This window comes from Ascaphus truei, chromosome 2 (assembly GCF_040206685.1).
Source record: "Ascaphus truei isolate aAscTru1 chromosome 2, aAscTru1.hap1, whole genome shotgun sequence".
NCBI lineage: Eukaryota > Metazoa > Chordata > Amphibia > Anura > Ascaphidae > Ascaphus > Ascaphus truei.
This window is the reverse complement of record NC_134484.1, coordinates 200,773,429-200,780,489: the sequence shown is the minus strand read 5'-3', so window position 1 is coordinate 200,780,489 and position 7,061 is coordinate 200,773,429.

Genomic DNA, 7,061 nt, shown 5'->3' with positions numbered 1-7,061 from the left:
TGCCATGTCTTTTATTTTTTTAGAAATCATTAGAGATATTGGATATTTCCGCTATAAGAACAATAAGAGGAAGGTACGTTGTAAAATAGATTTGTTTTTGTTAGGGAAAAGAAGTGGAGGATTAGCTTAATACGATGGTCGTAGTAGTTAAAAATGTGTAGTGGTAATGTGTCCAATTAAAAAAAAAAAGCATTTATTAAAGTTCATAGTATTGAATTTTAGAAATAATTAGACGTAATATATGCTTTACGAAGAGGAAGTGGTAGATGGTTTAAAGAAAAGTGAAATGATAAGATTGTAAATAAAAATAGTGGTACTGTGGGTGTGAAAATAAGAAAGTAGTTATATTCCATATTCTTTAGTCACACTTTCACCATTGGCTTTAGAGACATAAAAAGTAGCGTTACATAGAAGCTCTTCAACCTCAAGTAACATTGCAAACTACTCCCCACATATTTATATCATACAACTGACCCTTTTCTTTACCGATCTGACAAGTAAATGGCTTCATGTGTTAAAACTTCAAAGCCTTAGGCCGAGTCCAAAGAGGGACAGGCCGTGCTGAGCTGTGCAGACGCTCCGCGCTGAGCCCCTGCATCCTCGAGGGGGCTCACGCGAGCGTCCGCAGGCGTGCTGAGGCGCTGGATTTTTCAGCCGACAGCCAAGCTGTTTTTCAGAGCGCTGTCGGCTGAAAACATCCAATCAGTGTGGAGCAGCATCAACGTCACGGCGCCGTGACGTCGGCGCCGTGACGTTGACGTCGGTGCGTCGTGGGCGATTGGCCCAGCGACGTCACTGCCCCGCCTCCCTCAGTCTCCCCCCGCCTCCGATCGCGCCCGCTGGCTCACCTGCATGGGCATGAAATCGCGCAGATTTCAGCAGGCGAGCCTCAGCGTCAGCGCGCCTCAGCCCTGCTACCCCCTCTATGGCCCCAGCCTTAGATCTCGCAGCTCATTAATTTATTCAGCAATTTATATTTATATTAAGGGGCAACAGAGAGTTTTCAGGAGAAGATTAGCAGAGACTGATCGAGGGGTGAGCAGGTTTTTCTCACGGCAGCATTTCAGGGGATTGAAGGATAGAAAGGTTGGAGGCCAGTATGGAGAAGCTTGCAGTAACCCAGATGGGAGAGGACGAGGGCATGATTAACATTTTTGTAATAGAGAAAAAGAGAGAAGGTTGATTTTTAGAAACGTTATGGAGAAAGAAATGGCAAGATTTAGCATTAAGGTGAGGGGAGAACGAGAGCGAGTTAATAATAATGACACCTAAGCAACAGTCTTAGGGAAAGAAATAGCAAGCTTTCTGAGCTCCAGAATCGGACAGTTGAGCGAATGCAATACATTTCTGTTGCATTTATTATTTTATCATTCACTGTACTCTATTGTCTCTTTTGTAACGCGCTGTATGCATTGTTGCTGCTACATAAAGAAAAATATACATGCATGCGATACTTTTTAACCACAGCTTTTCTCCGCCTGTATTCTGTATGGGCACTAGGGGGCACTGCGCTATCACTTTTTTGAAGCACAATTTGCCAAGTCAGATTCTGGAGCACAGAAAGCCTGCCATTTCTTTCTACTGTATAAACAAATTACGTCCAAGTGTTTAGGATATAAATGACGAGTACGCAGGCTTGCCTGGGGAAGAATGTAAACACAGCACTGTGGTCAGAGAAACTTTTAAAACTGTATATTAATTTATAGCAGGCCCCATAGGAACTAGCTCCAAAAAAAAAAGGCTAGCTAGTTTACTATAAATATGATTTTGCTTCTGCAAAAAAACACATTGCTGCACATTTTGGATGTTAATACTCGAGCGTGGGGCATGTACAAAACTGGATGTTCGTTTTCTGCATCATACATGTTTACCCGTTCATAGTGAACTATAATACACTAGAATGTCTCACTGTTTTATAGATCTATTTAGCTACTTATCAAAGTCCCAGTTGCAACATCGGTTTAAAAGTGGTGCAAAGGCATTATTCAATCCATTGAAGAAACAAACACGAAATAAATAACTTTTTCTGCTGCCGGTGCTCTTATTTTGAGCCAGTATTGCACAGTTTTGAAAGAAAGAGGCGTTGATAAATAGCTTCAAGGAGTCATGATACTTATCAGATGCTCTAACGCAGTGGTTTCCAACCTATTTTTGGTTAAGGAACCCTATAATTATATTGTGAAATTTTGCGCAACCCCAACCCTCTCTAATAGCGTGTCTGAGATCAGATGCATTGTATGGAGCCCCAACTCTCTCTAATAGCGCGTCTGAGATCAGATGCATTGTAAGTAACCCCAACTCTCTCTAATAGCGCGTCTGAGATCAGATGCATTGTAAGGAATCCCAACCCTCTCTAATAGCGCGTCTGAGATCAGATGCATTGTAAGGAACCCCAACCCTCTCTGATAGCGCGTCTGTGATCAGATGCATTGTAAGGAACCCCAACCCTCTCTAATAGCGCGTCTGAGATCAGATGCATTGTAAGGAACCCCAACCCTCTCTAATAGCGCGTCTAAGATTAGATACATTACAATTCATCTGTATTTTGTACAATTTTCAAATAACCTGAAAATTGCAGGGACCCCTTTAGGGATGCCTGGGGAACCCAAAGATTCCTAGGAACCCGGTTGAAAAACACAGTACTAGAGAGAAGGTTCTGGAACACTGCTCTAATGTATTGCTAACAAACTGTGATAGCGTTTTATTGAAGATGCTACTACTGAGGTAGTACTAAGGTGCCCTACTTGTGAACTATAAATGTTGTCATCTTTTAACGGAAGATTAATAATGCCATTTATGTGCCAGTCATGTGAGATGATGTGTCATCACCTTAATGGTACTGTGATTGTTGACTGTTACAGTACGGCATGTGTCTAATTAAGTCGACAAATGAGGAGTTTTGAACATTATAACTATTACCTGATGTGCACATACTAAAACATGTCAAGGTACAATCAGTGGTCCAAGTGCCTTAAAATAGCAGTGTTACTGTGCCTGATATCAATTAAAAATATGTTACATGTCGGGGTAAAGCTGTTATATCATCGTGTTAGAAAAGTCTGTGCAATATTTGGGGTCTAAAAATTGAATAGTGAGGATTATTTTCAATACATAAATCCCTTTGTCTTTAAAAAGAAAGTGGAACTGTACGTTTCCTCATAAAAAGTAGCGGTAGAATTAAAACAAATAAGTCGTGGTACTACGTAAAGCAGGGGCGGGCAACCCTACTCCTCAAGTGCCACCAACAGATCGGGGTTGCAGGATATCCATGCTTTAGCACAGGTGGCTCAATCAGTGGCTTAGTCGTTGACTGTGCTGAAGCAGGGATATCCTGAAAACCTGACCTGTTGGTGGCCCTTGAGGACCGGAGTTGCCCATCCCTGACGTAAACGCTGGTATCATGATTCGAACTCCTGGATATCCCTTTCTTTACCAATTCATGTTGGCGTTGCCAGCAAATAAAAGGATTCAACCAACATCTTCCTTCATTAACCTTTATAACAGCCACTAATATGAAACATGTAAAACATTTAGCTCAAGTCACTTTGTCCTTGTTTTTACGCACACCACAATTGAAATGACAAGTATTATAATTATCCGTATTGATACATCTATAATTAGCACTACATATCTTGCTGACCTTACCACTTCACTACGGGGTTATTTTAAAGTTTGAATGTGAATTATGTGTTTTTTAAAATATTATATTTGAATAAAACTTTTTTGTTTTTCCTGGTTAGTTCTGGTTCAGATGGGAATATTGGACATATCTACTATATAATTTGATAGACCCATGTTAGTCTGCTTATACCTACTGCATTGAGTGCTCTATTATAAGGGAATCTTTTTGATCCTTCTCTGGGATCTATCTTGTTATTACGATTAAAGTATTATAAAGCCAGAATCCATGTCTCAAAAGTTATATGTGCAGTGCTATGTAAGGAAAAAGAAGATTGTATTGGGACTTCTGTTTTAAATGTTAATTAACATTCATAGTTCATCAAATTAGTTGACACCAACTCTCTGAGCACTAATAACATGGACAGTAGCTTTAGCAGCTGTCAGCAGGACTAACGTTTATAAGAAAAGGTTTGCAGGTTGAATGCAGATGTAAAGACTTGGAGCTCTGCGCATGCACACGATATAGAAGTGCACAAAATGTTCATGTTCGCAAAGTAGCTGAAATGACCCTTTTTTGGGGGGGGGGGGTGTGAAATGCATAAATTGCCAAGCTTCACCTAAACAAATATGCCAATCATTAAAAGTCAATGTGCAAGGTCACCTGGTCCTTCATATACTGCCATTTAATGTCATTTTCACTTAATTCTGGCGGAATAAGCAACATTCCGGCAAATGAAACGCAAATGCTATTTTTTCCGAGTAATGCGAACGTCTGCAAAAATGTTGGGAGAAGGTTGACTTTTACGGAAAATTCGCAAACCCCAACCCACTTTTGAAGACATTTGCACATCTCCGCACAGGAGAGATTGCGCTTTGTATGTGGCTCCTTCCTGTTGCTGAATTGAGCATGTGTTGTCTGCTACCAAAATAGCAGCTCTGACTACACGAGTGATTTGTCTATCATGGCAATGAGACACTGGAAAAGCCATGCTGAATTACTTCTGGTTTATATAACATTAAATGGTTTAACAGACATTTAATTGAAAAGATTGGAATGGCTCTTCATGTTAAATTACAACAGTTCAAATGCAATTAATGTCCTTACTCGTGAGCTTCGGAGAGAGAAACAATACAGGCATGTGATATTATTTCCAGAGAACTAAAAATGGAGGGTGCCTAGAGGAACTCTCACAAAGAATTCACTTTGTTGCACACCACCTAAATTAAAACATTACCTTTAACGCACAAAATTAAGGGCTCATAAAACATATATCACTATTTTAGTGTAGACAGTAATTAAAAAGTGTGTATAATTTAGAGCAGCAGTAACAAAAAGCTTCTAGATTTAAACTAGTTGAAAATATACCAGATACAGAAGCAGATTAGATAGCTGTAGAAAATTCTATCATAATAAGAGATATATAAGTGGCAACACGACCTCTATTAATGCTAGTACAATAAAGAAGATATTGTAATGACTGCAATATAATGCAGGGGTAATTGATTAAATGAGGCCACTAAATGAGAATAATATATAATGTAATATAAAGGACAAGGTGGAGAACCCAATTAGGGCTGATGAACCCTCTCTAAGATGAATAAACTGATACACTGTAGGTCACTCCCCACCAAAATGTATTATAAATTCTTTGAAGATACAATGCTAGGTTGTTAGCCAAACAAAGGGAGAGGTACAGATGACTCTGATTTTAATGAATCAGATAGTAGCAGAATAAACTAGAGATACTGAATGCCTGTGAATTGAATAGCAACAGTGTAGGCAAAATGGCTATATAGCATAACTAGCCACGCGAATAGCCAGGTAGATAGCAGCTCAGATCGCAATGGCTGCTCCATTGCCTTGGCACTCTAGATATTTAACAATCTAAATAGCATGATATAATATGTGGAGAGTTAAATCTATCCTTGTCCCAAATTATCCTCGAGTTATCTCAAATGATTAGTAAGTTCCGCCGTTTAACATAGTAGCAGACCCATAAATCTTCTCATTTACTGTGTACTAAATCAGCCTTCTCTTTTTCCCAGAATAACACATAAAAGGAAATGTTGTGTGAAGGATGAACACATTTTACATTCAGATTGTTTGTGTAAGGCCGAGGCTATACTAGGCATGCGAGGGCGTGCGTGACGTTACGTGCGCCTGCCGCAGAGGCGATTTGTGGCCTAGGGGGAGATGAGACGGGGAAGCGTGGCGAAGGCGTGACGGAGGTCTGGCCGTGATGTCATTGAGCTGGTTCGCCCTCATTGGCTGAACCGCTCACGTGACCTGGCCGTTGCACGACAAGATCAAATATTTTGTCATGCGAAAAATCGTCCGCTCCATCACTCTCATGCGCACGCGCGCTCTTTGGCCGTCCTCATTGAGGTACAGCCTTTTGTTTGTGGCGCGCAACATCGCACGTGCCCTTGCTTTCACCATGGGTGCGGCCTAAGGTACCTGTTATAGGAGTATACACTTCAACCCAGTGCCGGATTAAGGGGCGCGCTGGCCGGGCACTGGCCCTGGGCGCCGACCAAAGGGGGTGCGAAAACAACAGAGGCCAGCACGCTCTCATACCGTTGTGCGGCGCCATGCCTGCTAGTACTGTTAGTACTGTTAATACTGTTAGTACTGCGTGCCGTGCCGGCACTACTACACGGTGGGGCGCCTCACATATGAGAGTGTTACTGTGTTGTGCTTCATGTCTTCTGCCAGGGGCCTCCCCGCGCGGCAGAGATAGGGGGGTGGTTTTAATATTGTACAGTATTTCAGACTCTAACCAAATTCAACTCACTGAAATGGATTGATTTAATCTGATTAAAAACTCAGTCTGAAACAAACTTCAAACATCGTCCAAACTGTTCCAGGTTTATTGACAAACTATGATAAGGAATATACCACAGTACTGTACATATCATGCAATGTTCACCAAGGGATGTTTTTAATTGTCCATCTTACCTTTGTTTGTCCTGTCCCAGTATCTCAAACATCATACATCCCTAGCCCTTAAACTGTGATTGGCTGTGAGTGCAAGGGGTGTTTTGTCCCTGCCGGCCCTTGGTGGGGGACATGGGATAGAGCATGACATTGCATGACACGTGTGTGCACACAGGGCACTCAGCTTGACCGCCAGCAGCCAGGATATGTTTTTACATTTTCCACGGTGCGTAGCAAATGTAAAAATGTGTCTTTGATGTTGGCGGCCAAGCTGAGTGCCCTGTGTGTGCGCACGCTTCCACAAGGCGGCGGCGGCGGCGGCAGTCTGGCTAGGGGTTGCTGAAGACACGCTTCTCCATCTCTGCTTCCCCTCTGAGTTGCATCATTCTCAGCCTCCTGGACATGCTCATGACCACGGGAAATGTAAAAAGGTGTCCTGGTAGCTAGTGTCCGGTGTGTGTGTGTGTGTGTGCCCGCTCACACACACACACACAAACAAACA